Here is a 14,850-nt window from a genome sequence, read left to right on the forward strand (position 1 = left end):
GGCCCAACGGAATCATCACTCTCGCCAGCGATCCGGACACAACACTCCGTGCCGAAAACAAAACAGCCGCATTGGCCCTCGAGGCATTATTCGAAGCCCTCTCGGCCGAGGAATTAACTACGCTACACTCCACAGTGGATAGGGACGACGTGATACTCGACAAGAGATCCAAGTCCACCTCTTTTAAACCAGCGGATGAAATAGTCAAATTCCAAGTCCACCCAACGGACCCTACAAAAACAGCCTCCATCGGGGCACAACTAAGCCCCGCTGTGGACGCCGCACTACGCGAGTTCCTGGGCGAGAACTGGGACATATTCGCCTGGCATCCCTCAAACATGCCAGGAATCCCATGCAGGCTGGCCGAGCATAGCCTCAATATCCTAAAGGGATTCAAGCCGGTCAAGCAAGCTCTTCGACTTTTCTCTGAACCTAAGAGACATGCCATGGGAGAGGAACTAGCCAAGTTATTGGAGGCCGTATTCATCAAAGAAATAAAACACCCGGACTGGCTAGCAAACCTGGTGATGGTACCAAAGAAGGACAAATCCTGGCGCCTTTGTGTCGAGTTCAAAGACCTCAATAAAGCTTGCCCAAAGGATCCCTTCCCCCTCCCATGCATCGATCAAATCATTGATGCTATCGCAGGACACGAGTCATTGTGTTTCCTCGATGCATACTCCGGTTACCACCAAATCAAGATGGCGGAGTCCGACCAAGCCGCAACGGCATTCATCACGCCATACGGTCCCTTCTATTTTAACACAATACCTTTTGGGCTCAAAAACGCCGGCGCAACATATCAGCGCATGATTCAGACATGTCTGGAGAAACAAATCGGCAAAATAGTAGAGGCATACGTAGACGATGTGGTCGTCAAAACCAAACACGTCGACTCTTTGATAGACGACTTGAGGCTCACATTCGACAACCTCCAAACATATGACATCAAGGTCAATCCGGAAAATGCGTTTTCGGCGTACCAGCCGGAAAGCTCCTGGGAGTCATCATCACCAGTAGAGGTATTGAAGCTAATCCTGCCAAAATCCGAGCGTTGTCACAGTTGGCTACCCCAACAGACCTCAAACAAATCCATAAGCTAACTGGATGTGTGGCGGCTCTAAGCCGCTTTATCTCCCACTTGGGAGAAAAGGCTTTACCCCTTTATCGCCCCCTTCAGCGCACCGAACACTTCGAGTGGACGGACGCGGCCACAGCCGGATTGGAAGAAATAAAGGCCATTCTGGCAACCAACCCGATCCTGGCCGCACCAAACATCGGCGAACCAATGATGTTGTATATTGCGGCAACTCACCAAGTTGTAAGCGCGGTTCTCATTGTCGAACGAGAAGCGGACGGACACAAATTCCCTCTTAAAAAGCCAGTATACTATGTATCCATTGTCCTCACTCCATGCAAATCACGGTACCCGCATTACCAAAAAATAGCATATGCGGTATTCATCGCATCACGGAAACTGCGACACTACTTTCAAGAGTGTTCGATTACAGTAGCCTCGGAAGTGCCACTTAATGATATTATCAACAACCGCGACGCTACGGGCCGGATTGCCAAATGGACCATTGAGCTCCTCCCATTCAACATAACATACAAACCTCGCCGAGCCATTAAATCGCAAGTACTGGCCGACTTCATCGCCGAATGGACGGAGGCCGAACTCCCTAAAGAGTACGGCGCATACTCCAATTGGATCATGCACTTCGATGGTTTTAAAATGCTGGCCGGTCTAGGGGCTGGCGTCGTCCTGACGTCCACAACCGGAGATACCGTTCGGTACATACTGCAAATATTATATACAGATTCCAACAATGCAGCAGAATACAAAGCTCTGTTGCATGGTCTTCGGATGGCAGTCTCCATGGGCATTCAACGCCTGAAGGTACATGGGGATTCAAACCTCGCAATATCCCAAATAGGAGATTTTGACGCAAAGGATTCGAAAATGGCGGCCTATCGAAATGCCGTCCTAAAAATGTTAGCTCGGTTCGAGGGACTCGAATTTCACCATGTGGCTCAGGAAAACAATCAGGCGGCGGATATCCTCGCCTGCATTGGCGCAAAATGCGACACGGTCCCTCCCAACATATTTTTGGAAAGGCTCTTCAAGCCATCCGTAGCATGGGAAGGGGAAACCGGTAACAACAGTCCTGACCTGGCCAAAATACCCGATACCGAACTCTCTTACACAATTAGAGGCTCCGCCACCGAAATAACACCTTCAGCCCATGAAATAATAGTCATTATTGCCCCGTGGACAGAACCATTCCTGGCCTACCTAACTAGACAGGATCCGGAGGACCAAAATGAGGCACGCTGCATAGTGCGGTGATCCAAGGCCTATAGGGTCCATGAGGGAGAATTGTACAAGAAAAGCACTACCGGAGTCCTTCAAAGGTGCATCTCAAAAGAGGAAGGGCGGAATCTTTTGGCAGAAATTCACGCCGGACTCGGCGGTCATCACGCGGCAGCCTGGGCTCTTGTAAGCATGGCCTTCCGTACAGGATACTATTGGCCAACGGCCCGGGCAGATGCACAGGACTTGGTCCAATGTTGCGCCGGTTGCCAGCTCTTTGCAAATCAAAGCCACATGCCACCCACCGCCCTCGAAACAATCCCCATTACATGGCCCTTCGCAGTCTGGGGGCTTGACATGGTTGGACCCCTTAAAGGGGCAACCCACAAGAAAAAATACTTATTGGTCATGGTGGATAAATTCACCAAATGGATAGAGGCTAAACCGGTTAAAACAGCCGAATCTGGACCGGTGATAGATTTCATATCCGGGGTTGTACATCGTTACGGCGTCCCCCACAGCATCATCACTGATAACGGCACGAACTTCACGGCCGACGAGGTAAAACTCTGGTGTAGCAAAATGGGCATCAAGCTTGATTATGCTTCAGTCTATCACCCACAAACCAACGATCAAGTCGAACAAGAAAACGGTCTTATAATGAGCGGCATTAAACCCAGATTAGTGCGTTCCTAAACGGAGTCTGACACACACTGGGTAGAGGAGCTCGACTCTGTACTCTGGGGGCTGCGGACCACGCCGAATCGTAGTACCGGATATACACTGTTTTTTATGGTGTACGGCGCAGAGGCAGTCTTGCCCTGTGACATAATTCATGACTCACCTCGAGTGCGCATGTACGAAGAAAGAGAAGCCGAGCTCGATCGGCAGGACAGTCTGACACCTTGGAGGAAGAGCGCGACGTAGCCAAAGCCCGTTCCGCATTTTACCAGCAACAGGCTCGCAGATACCAAAGCAGAGACATATGGGCCAAAACTTATGATGTTGGCGAACTAGTTCTACGCCAGCCGGATAAGAAAAAGAACAAGCTCGAGCCCAAATGGGAAGGTCCCTTCATTATCGACCAAGTTCTGACCGGTGGAGCGTACCGACTGCGGGATGCATCGACTAGTCGACTCGAGCTGAACCCATGGTACGCCGCTAGGCTCCGAAGATTCTACGCCTAGCACCGGACTCTATGTTAGCCCCTCCCTTTGTCCATTTTCTGCATATGCATCATCTGTCTTGTTTCCCTTTCTTTCTTTTTCTTATTATTTCTCTAGGCCTTCAAGGGTGACCTTGTGCCTCACTTGTACATTATAGATGCTCTAGCCGCACTCTCCATACATGGGGGCTTCTTTCACATAAGCTTAAATTATTTACCTGGGCCTCACGCCCAACACATGTGTTATACTTCCGCATGTACCTTTTTTCATCATTATATGCATCGATATGACTTAAGTTTTGGCCAAGCTGGGTTGCCTGGCTCTTGTATTTATGCCCTACGTTCCCGTTAATTCGGCTAGGGCATAAGGGGAGCACCTCTGCGATTGTTACTGCCGGGTCAGTCGGATGTGTACCTCAGACTGGGTGAAGCCGAAAGCTAGCGTTCATAAGGGAATATTCGGTCGGTGAACAAAAGATGACTTTTATTTATTATCCATATCTGCCCCTAGATGCTTTTTCTGCATTTCTTATTGCAGTCCGGACATGCACTTTAGGGCATGCTTACCCAGGGAAAGGAACCCTTAATGGAACTATTCTCCCTGGAAGATGTTTCTTACTACCCATGTAATATAACATAGCTAGTTGGGCACTTGTCTGATAAAGCACTAATGAACCCTACGCCTGGTCTCCACGCATACCCTGGTTCTTATATAACTGAGCGGGTATTCGGATTCACTCCGGACTATCGGGCCCGGAGGTTGAAGCGAAAAGGTCCGCAACGACAAATGATCTACAATCCGGCTAGAAGGCATTATACATGTCACTTTAATTACATAGTCATGCAGACTAACTAAACTCCTCCTCTATACCATCCAACAGGCGGTCTAGCTTATAATCCTGTTGGGAATACTTTGCGGCTAACTCTACTTGCCCATAAACTAAGCTAACGGGGATCTCTTTTCCGTCGGGCCCCATAGGTCCGACCTCAGCCATGTGATTTGGGTCTGCCTTGGTATACCGAGTCTTCACCATGGCCGAGGCCTCTCTGGCACCCTGTCGTCAGGCCGATATATTCCATAATCGGAGGTGCCGCCGTTCTCCCTTGAGCTTCTCCGTAAGCTCTACAACACCCTCTGGCAAGGAGACAGATGGCCACAAAGCCTGGGCACCACCTTGCATCACTTACCGAACTTGTTCGTGCAGATGTGACAGCTCGGACAGAAGATCACCCGCAGACCCGGGAATTTCCTTCGCGGGACGACCTGTCAGCATACCTACAGACATAACACTGTTAATTGACTTCTTCGCCGAACTCCTTTAGTAGGATTCGTTCAAGCACTTACTAAAAATGCCGCGCCGAAGCCGCTTATTCTCCTTCTCAGAGTCCGCAAGCTGGCCCCGAACATCTTTTAGTTCAACGTTTAGCTTAACATTGGCATCTTGAAGACTGTTTTTCTCCAGCATAACCTTACTCAACACGCATTTCCCAGCCTCTAGCTATCGCATAACATGTTGGTCCCCCGGACTTTCTCCGGACTCATCTGCAAAATCAATTGTTAGATCTGCAGACACGCCGCACACTATATGGTAATCACCATTCTTTAAAGTAAATTTTACAAGCGGGAGGCTTTTTCTGTTCCTGCAATGCGGCAAGAGCGGCCCCCAGTTGGGTCTTGCATTCCTCCAGCTCCTGGGACATCATAGTATTCTTCTCTGTAAGAACCTGCACATTATAGATGATCCTTAAATCAGTTCTGCTAACTGTTTCAAGTCGCAGGGGCTATTGATACATATAAATCGTCAGATTTACTCACCCGTACATCCTTTACATACTGATCAGTGGCTCTGGCTAGACCATCTTGAGTAGCACGGAGGTATGCCTCTCCAGAATTGAAGGCGTCGAACGACTGTGGTGAGAAACAAGCGTCACGGAGTACGGCCCGGCGGCGCCTATGATTCATGGCGCTTTCCACTTCTGAGTTTGTAGCGGACAATCTATCTCCATCCTCTGTCGGCGGATTATCTGGCGCCTACCCCATATCGCCTTCCGCCTCTATGTCCGGTCCTGGCGCCCGACTGGTGGAAGCTTGGTTGGCAGCATCGCCGGACATATTCCGGCGAGTGTTCTTTCTGTTAAAGAAACGCGGGCGTCATTACATTTCAAAAAATACAACAACCACGGAGCAGGGTTTTTCCTATACCTTTGCACCAGCGTCTCTGTCCTGACCGCCTTCCTTTTTGGCCTACCCGGCCTCGACACCTCTTGTTGGCGAGTTGCCGCGGGTTCAGCAGGGCGTCCCGAATGCCTTCCCTGTAAAAGATGCCATGTGTATACGGTGGGTGAAGTGACTAAAAGGGGATCCTAGTATTGGAGTTGGGACTTTTTGATTTTTCTTACCTGCGATGCAAGAAGCAGTCCGGGATAGTCGGCCATAATGGCCACCGGGGCATCGTCGCAGCTTAACTGATAGAACTGCTGGTCTATCAGTTCCACGAAGATAACTGGATCTTCTTCGAGTCTGGAATCGATGGCCCAGTCAGGGTCCTCTGGTTGTGGAGAAGGGCTGCTGACCTCCTTTATGGCTTTTCGCAGTTCCTGCCGCAAGGTGGCAAGGTGAATACTTACGACTAAGAATGCAGGAAAAATGGGAGCAGGGAAATATAACTTACCCAGCTTGGAGGATTGTACATAGAGAATCCATCCCGTGGCTTGACGCGGGTGAACTCCTCTTCCTCGCCCTTGAACAGTTTGGACAGAATCTTCGCTAGAGTGGCAGCATTGTCCGGACCCTTACGCCCGCAGCGGGTGGCGTAATCCGCCCCATTATAACACCACAAGGGGTGCCCACGATATTGGAGTGGCTACACTCCCCGCATTATGCAAATCGACATAAATTCGATTATTGTCAATCCGGATCAAGCTAGTTCTTTGATCCGGTTCATCAGATAGAGGACTTCTCCGTTGTCTTCCGCCCGTGGGGCTCCGTGGGCGCCAACTTCGGCGCTTCTTCAGAGGAGCATTGTTGAACTCGGGCAGACCCCGCCGAAAAGGGTCCGGAAGGGGGACGTCCTCCATATAAAACCATTCTGAATGCCAGTCTTCGGATGGCTTCTTCGGGGTACCGGACAAATATCCGGTATCAGCGATGCGCCATACTTCGGCTCCGCCCACTTGATAAAGTGATTCCCTCTGTGTGCGAGGGACAAGGCAAAATAGCCTTTTCCACAGCTCGAAGTGAGCCTCGCAGCCCAGGAACAACTCTCAGAGAGCAACATAGCCGGCGATGTGAAGGATGGAGGCAAGGGTGAGATTGTGTAGTTGGAGGCCATAGAACTCCAGGAGCCCGCGGAGGAACGGATGAATTGGAAATCCGAGTCCCCTTAGTAAGTAAGGAACAAGGCAAACCCATTCTCCCATGGAGGGACAGGGAAAGTTCTCTGCTTGTTCCCCGCCATTGTAGGTGGCGAGCCCGGCTCGAACGGGCAACATGTACGCCGGAGGGAGAAATCCCTTAGTCTGCAGCTCGACTAATCGACTGTGCGGGACTGAACACCTCTCCCAATCACCAGGCTTAGGGCTACGGGGGCGGGAGGAGGAGCTACGGAGGTCGGCCATGCTGGAATGGATCTTTCTGTAGCACGCTCTGATGAATTCTCGCTGGGGGAGGATGATATGAATTGGATCTAAGAATTCCCATCCCTTTAGTAGACAATTTATTTATCTGGATAGGGGGCGAATGTAAAAACGCCCTGGCGCCTCGTATTCATTCGACGCGTGGGAGATAGCCCTTATTGGGCACAGAAGCCAAGAGGTTCAACATTTATGGAGCCGGACACTGCTTACGAACACTTGAAAGTTGGAGAAGAACCCGCCCTGCAATGCTGAATACAACACTGCTCGCCGGACTCATCGTCATTGAAGCCTGGTTTAGGGGCTACTAAGGGAGTCCTGGATTAGGGGGTCTCCGGACAGCCAGACTATATCCTTTGGCCGGACTGTTGGACTATGAAGATACAAGATTGAAGACTTCGTCTCGTGTCCGGATGGGACTCTACTTGGCGTAGAAGGCAAGCTAGGCAATACGGATATGTATATCTCCTCCTTTGTAACCGACCTTGCGTAACCCTAGCCCTCTCTGGTGTCTATATAAACCATAGGGTTTTAGTCCGTAGGACAACATACAATCATACCCTAGGCTAGCTTCTAGGGTTTAGCCTCTCCGATCTCGTGGTAGATCTACTCTTGTACTACACATATCATCAATATTAATCAAGCAGTACGTAGGTTTTACCTCCATCAAGAGGGCCCGAACCTGGGTAAAACATTGTGTCCCCTGCCTCCTGTTACCATCCGCCTTAGACGCACAGTTCGGGACCCCCTACCCGAGATCCGCCGGTTTTGACACCGACACCATGGTATTCTGCTACAGCCCGGTTTACCGGAGTCCTGCTAGCCTAGTTACTACTTCTCCGGAACACTTAGATTGGCCGGCATGCGATCCACTTTGTCCCTGTGTCTGTCCCTTCGGGGAAATGCCACGCGGTGACTTCCTGGAGTTCTGCTAGCCGGCTACAGCCCGGGTTGCTGGAGTCCTGTTAGCCCAGTTGCTATAGCCTGGATTCACACGCTGATGACCGACACGTTCAATGCTGGTTCATGTATGCCTATCCTCGTAAGTTAGTGCCACTTTTGGTTCATGACTAGTCGTGTCGGTCCGGGTTCTCTGTCACATGGATGCTAGCGACACTATCATATACGTGAGCCAAAAGGAGCAAAGGTCTCGGGCCAGGTAAGGTGGCACCTATGGGAATACCGTGCGTGAAGCCGCAAAATGATATGATGTGTTACATGCTAGATCAGTGTGACTTAGAATCGGGGTCCTGACAGCTTTGGTATCAGAGCCTAACTGCCTGTAGGATTACCAAGCCAAACAGGTTGAAGTTGAGTCTAGAAATGCTTTAGGTACGTAAGGGAATCGATTGTGGAAGGGAACATAAGGCTTTTTTTTAGTCTTTACCTTATGCCCTTCTGATCTGAGTCATCCTCTTCTCTTCTACAGGGATTAAGAACTAGGCTTCTCATCTTTCTATCAGGTTCACGTGTTACTAATCTATAGACTTATAGGATTGTTGGTTTCAAGTCTCAGTTCAGTTTCTACTACTTCCGTATGTTCATAGCTGGCCTCAGAACCTTGATATTGTGATGTTGAGTGGTCTTGCCACTATTTTCCAGGATGTCTCAAATCTTTTTGAGCATTTACAGCCGTTATGCTGTCCGAGTCATCACATGTTTCTAAACAGTCTGATGCATTTGCAAATCCCTTCTTTCCATTCCCGATGTCCCTTTGGGCCGGTTTAACCACACTACTCGGTGAGTTGAGGTACTCTGTTGCCTCTACATATATGTTGGAGCTATTATTATGACCCTAGGTGTCTTAGAGGATCACCTAGTAATCTATCCATGTTTTGTGTTCCCGGTGTGATGATTCTGGCCATCATTCTCGAAAGCATTCTGTGATGCCACTTAGTTAGTAGGCATTCTATTCCTGGGTTCTAGAACCCGAGATTCACACTACTTACCTCCTGTTGATAGAGTTTGCTCGTTCCTTTAGGATATCAGTAACCTTTGCGATAGTCCTCGAGGTCTGTGGTATTTCCTTCTTCCAAATACCATGAACTGCAAATGGCAGAAGTTCTTTTGAACCAAAAGATCGCAACCAAAGTGCTCTTGATGAGTTCTCTATTATATTGTGAATCTGCCAGTTCTGCCGTTCTGCATGGGTTATCCGGAAGAAATGTTCAGCTTTACTCGACACACTAATCTATGCATCCACAAATCAGAAAGATATATGTTCCTTTGAGTTGTCCCTCTTTAGTTGTTATCTGACCTTCGTCTGTCATTTGATAGTCAAGAGCATGTCATGCATTCATGCTCATCGATACCTCATATTCCTGTGGTCTGTCAAGCCATTCTATTTGGGAATGACTAGGAGAAACAAACTCCAGTACCTTGTCCATTTCGAGGATTGGGTCAAAGTAGTTGTATTCCGTAGATCAAATTGCCACCAGCCTTTGATCTATTCTACCTTCGGGTATTGCCATCTTTATTTCAGGATTGTCATGAGAATTGCACCACCTCTTATGAATTCTTGATGCAGTGATACTTCTCGCCATCAACGTTCATTCCTAGGTCTCCGTGTTATTGTAACCGGAATACCGACAAGTGAATTGTGATGTGTGAAATCAATACACCTAGCAACCATGTTGCTTAGTAGTATATGGACAATATTCCCATTCTTGGCATGTTGGTTATTGAATCATCATTCTAAGATAGATTGTGCTACCTACTCCTTGTTTTTGGTGCACTCTTCGATCAATGAGTTAGGATTATTCCATCCCTTGCTTATTTGATCATATCGTCTTGCTTTGAAAAGAAAGATTGTTCTCGAGCTTAGTAATATATCGGTGGTTCGTGATTTTCTGAATATTTTCTCGGAAGGATCACTAGGTTGTCCCCTGACTGTTATGTTGAGCTCGTGATCAAGTTGGTTTCTTGTAAACCACCCCTCCTCCAAGATTCTGTGTTTGATACCCCTAAGCTAGTTGGTTAAGCTGAACAACAACTTGGAGAGTTGGAAGATGAAAGCTTGTCCGACTCAGTTCATTCCAAAGGGATATCCTTGTGTGTGTTGAAGAAAGATGATATCTTCATTGATTGATCCTCGTGATCAGTTGTTGGACCTATTATCTTACCCAAATCTTTGATTTGCGTATGGGCTATCGTCAAATCAAATCAGAACCAACGATGTTCATAATGTTGTCTTACTTGTGGTTGATCTATCGAGCATATACCATTACATCCTTCAGTCTGACCAACGCTATCACCGTGTTCACTTAATTGTGGAATTCCATCTACATGGAAGCCCGAATGAATTGTTGTTGAGCCCATCGACAACATCCTTATCCTCTCCATGATTTTGTTGAACATTAAGCTAGTGTTGGAAATTTTTGAAAGCATTTCTTCATGCTAGATCATGAAGCATATGTTGGATGAAAGTAGCAACTTCCTATAATTCATGTGCATTTGATGCAAGTTGTCACCGTGAATTTGAGAGAGCTTGTTTTTTCCCCTCCGGAATCATCCCAAGTTAGTCAAGCACATGTGCGAAGTATTATGTGGTTTGGAGACTTGCAACCTTCATCCCATATGTATTCCCTAGCACCCCAAGCCACCGAATGATTTTTTTCAAGGAAAAGGAGTTGTTGTGCGAATACTAGTTCATGCACAAGACTCCGATATCCTCAACGATGGTTCCCAACTTGAACTTGGTAGTGTTTTATTATACGACTACTATGTGGTCATGCCTGTCTGGGACAGTGTGTTACTACCATAGATCATTTCCCGAGAATCTCGCAACATCATCTCGTCGATTTGTGTTGCAACCTTTCCTTTCCCAGACATGCTGTCTGAAATATCCCGTTACCAACCAAATATGAATCTCAGGCAGATATGATGGTTGGAACATTCTAACATTTGCATTTTGTTCCCAGCTTACACCAGCGTTGTGCCAAATTCCATGGGCTGCTTTTCTCTACAGTTGTCTCCGATGATAAGCGAATCATCCATTACGTTGTCTTCAACAAGGTAGTCCACATCATCCATGCTAGTTTGAGTATGCCATTCTTCTGAGCTCCCTCTAATGATCAATTGTGATTTGCCTTAGGCTGGTATAAAGAGTTTCAATGATCTCTGAATCAAAAGTAACTCTTTTTGCCACTTAAGGGAATATTTCCAGAGTCACCTCTGCCAAGGTGCCCTGTTATGGGATCATGGTAATTGTTTCCTTGCTACTTTGAAACCCTCGTCAAATTATTTCTTCCATCCCTCTTGATGCATGTTTTGCCTCTTAGCTCCAGAGATATTTCTACGTCTCATTCTGTGAATTGATATTGTGATCATTGAGATGATCCTAAGTTGCTCGAACCTCAAGAAGATCGATTCCTCTAAAATTCTCCCTTTCCTCTCGTTGTCATGTTGGACGAAGTTCTCAAAGCGAGATGTTGAGATCAAGATGATGCAATGAATCAACATCTTCGAGATGGGAAGATGGATCATGAGATCGTGTTAGCTTTGTGTCCCCTCTTTCTACTTACCTGACGTCTTGAATCTCGGGACAAGATTCTTGTTTAGTGGGGGTGAGTTGTCACAACAATAGAGTTTTGCTTGTAATTAGTTGCATTTGCATCCATGCATCATGTTTGAGCTTAAATGAATTTGAAATGGGGATTCTCAAACCGTAGCACATCATGAAATTCAACTAGGTTCAAATTCAAATCTTTTAATGAACCAAAATGCCCTCCAGAAAAGTTCATGATTTTTGATTAAGGTGAAAACCTCTACCAAAAATGATGAACATATTTCTAGGATATTCTAGATTTTTGAATTAACTCATATTGTATTTTAATTGTGGCATTTAAATTCTATAATTATTTTAAATGCTCTAATAATTCTGAAATAATTGAGGGCTGTTGGGAATAATCCAGTATGTGCCCACAATTTATTTCAGGATTTTATACAGTGGTTTAGTATTTTACTAAATCCAAAAAAACAAAGACAAAAAATAGAAAACAAGAATAAAAGGAGAGAGAGGTTACATGTGGCTGACCTGGCGCCCACTTGGCCCAGCGCTGGCAGGCCCAACCCACTGGCTTCCGCCTGTCGTCTTCCTCCCCTGCCAGGAGGACGAAGGCGCATGCTCTCCGCGCACGTCCACGCGCGAGGCCACCTCCTGCTTCCCGCCGCTTCCCTGACGCGGCTGTGAATGCCACGCACTCCCCCTCGACCCCCTCGAACCCTCCCTTGTCCTCACCTCTCCTCTGTCTTTCTCCCCCGCTGTCCTCACTCGCATCCGAGAGCGCTGACAAGAACCACCGTGCCCACCGCTCTCCCCCTGCCCCGTGGACATGCCCCCGAACTACTTCGTCTCTCCTTCAACCTCTACATCGGCTCGCGCAAGCCCAGATGCTCCACATCGTCGAGTACGCCATCGTCTTCAAGCTCGGATGCCAGAGATCGCGATCACCGCCCCACTAACTATAGAGCCTCCCTCGAGCCACTGAGCCCTCCATATGATGCGATGTGAGCTGCCGGTCTTTTCCCCCTGACCCCGCTGCACCTCTCGCTCTCTAGCCACGGTTTCTACCATGGCCAAATCCAGCCGCCGCTCGGGCCCGTCGCCGTCGTTGCTCCGGCGACCATTTGGTCATGCCAGTGTGTCCAAAGGGCATGTGGGCATGCGTAGCTATCGTTGGTGTAGAGAACCGCTCGTTTTGCACACCATAGCGACGAATCCGTCATCACCAGAGCTCCGGCTGCCGGCCAAACGCTCGGCGTCATCGTTCCCGGCCACCACGCACTCAACCACCTGCACCGTTGGACGCGACACTCTTCCAGCTCGCTGTAGGACCAAGCCACGCGCCCAGTAGACGGCTGTGGCACCGTTCCGAGCGCCTCCGCTGCTCTGTTTGGTCGCCGACAACTAACCCCGGCGGCCGCTAACGTGGCACCACCATTAGGGCTTAAGCACCCTACTGATTACCCCCTCGAGTCAATGACAACCGGGCCCCATCATCTAACTAACCGGCTAACTAAAATAGATTAAAGTTAATCTACTTACCGTGGACCCACGTGTCAGTTTTGACTATGTTGACGTGTCCGTTGACCCGACCCCACCTGTCCGTGTCACTGATGAAGCCGGGTCACTGACCAGTGGACCCCACTAGTCAGGTTTGACCTGGGCTGGCGTCGTTGACCTGCTGACGTCAGAATGATGTCATGCTGATGCAGTAATGATTTTCTGGTTTTAAAATAATCCAGGAAATTCCAAAAAATGCCCAAAATTTCTTAAATTCATAGAAAATTATCTATACCTCCAAATAAGATAAATTATATATGAAAAATGATCAAAAAAATCCAATCTATCCATCTGTACCATTTTCATGCATGTTAGAAGAACTTATTGCTACTTTTTAGGACAAATCATGTAAATGGCATTTGAATTTCCACATATGGAGTTTGAATTTGAATCTTGGATTCAAATGAACCTCATTTAACATGTTGCTAGTTGCATTAGCTGAAATCACAGCATATTGACATGTCATGATCATGCATCATATTGTGCATTGCATTAATTGTTCTTCCTTGCTTGCCGGTGTTTGTCCCCTCTCGATAGATGTGGTTCCGACGATGTGATCGATGACACCGATGAAGAACTATACTATCTTCAGAAGTTCCAGACAAGCAAAACCCCCTTGTTCCTTCTGATACAATCCCACACTCTAGCTTGTGCTCTCTTTTACTGCATTAGGACAACAACGTTTCAACTATCACATGTTGTGGTAGTTGAACCCCTTTCCTCTGCATGACCTTTCATTGCCACAATAAATAGATGAAACCCACTAGCATGAGTTGGAGTTGTTTGAGCATCATGTGGTGCATTGCATTGATTGTGTTCCTTCTCTGTTGCCGGTGGTTGTCCCCTCTCGATAGATGTTGTACCGACGATGTGATCGTTGACACTGATGAAGAACCAATGATATCTTCAGAAGTGCCAGGCAAGCAAAACCCCCTTCCTCATTCCGATACAATCCCACTCTCCCGCTCCTGCTCTCTTTTACTGCATTAGGACAACAATGATTCATCTTTTACTTGCTGCGGTAGTTGAATCCCTTATCCTATGCATGACCTTTCATTGCCAGAGTAAATAGATGAAAACCACTAGCATGAGTAGGAGTTGTTTGAGCCCTGATGTGCCTACTCATTCATGCTTGTTTGTCATGCCTGCTATTGCTTAGAGTTGTGTCAGGTCAGATTCATCGAGGATGAATTGGAAAGTTGTGAACATGTCCTACTGTTGAGAGCTAAGGGTGTGAACATGACTTGGTAAAGGTATCGGTGCGAGGCCATGTAGCAGTACATGGTGGGTTGTCTCATTGCAGCTGTCCTCAGGAACTAAGTTCTGTGTTTGTGATCCATGAACATTTACTACCACACATTGGGCTCCGAGCGCTCCAAGCTCTCTCGACTTATTAATCAACCTGATCTCTGTCCAGGAGTTGCAACTAGTTTCTGGTGTTTGTAGGTAGTGTTAGTATTCTACCAAGTGGCACCCGGTACAGGTGGGCTTGGGATAGACTAGGCACAGTGGCACCGTGTACCCATTGGCACCCAGATGGTGGGATTGGGAACCCTGCTCACATCGTTTGGGGGTGTGAGCGACACCCCGGCTGGATCTCCTTGCGTATGGAACCCGAATAGGCGATAAACCTGGACGAGAGACTTGTTTGGTTAGTCAGGTCATGGCCGACTC

This window comes from Triticum aestivum, chromosome 6A (assembly GCF_018294505.1).
Source record: "Triticum aestivum cultivar Chinese Spring chromosome 6A, IWGSC CS RefSeq v2.1, whole genome shotgun sequence".
Taxonomy (NCBI): Eukaryota; Viridiplantae; Streptophyta; class Magnoliopsida; order Poales; family Poaceae; genus Triticum; species Triticum aestivum.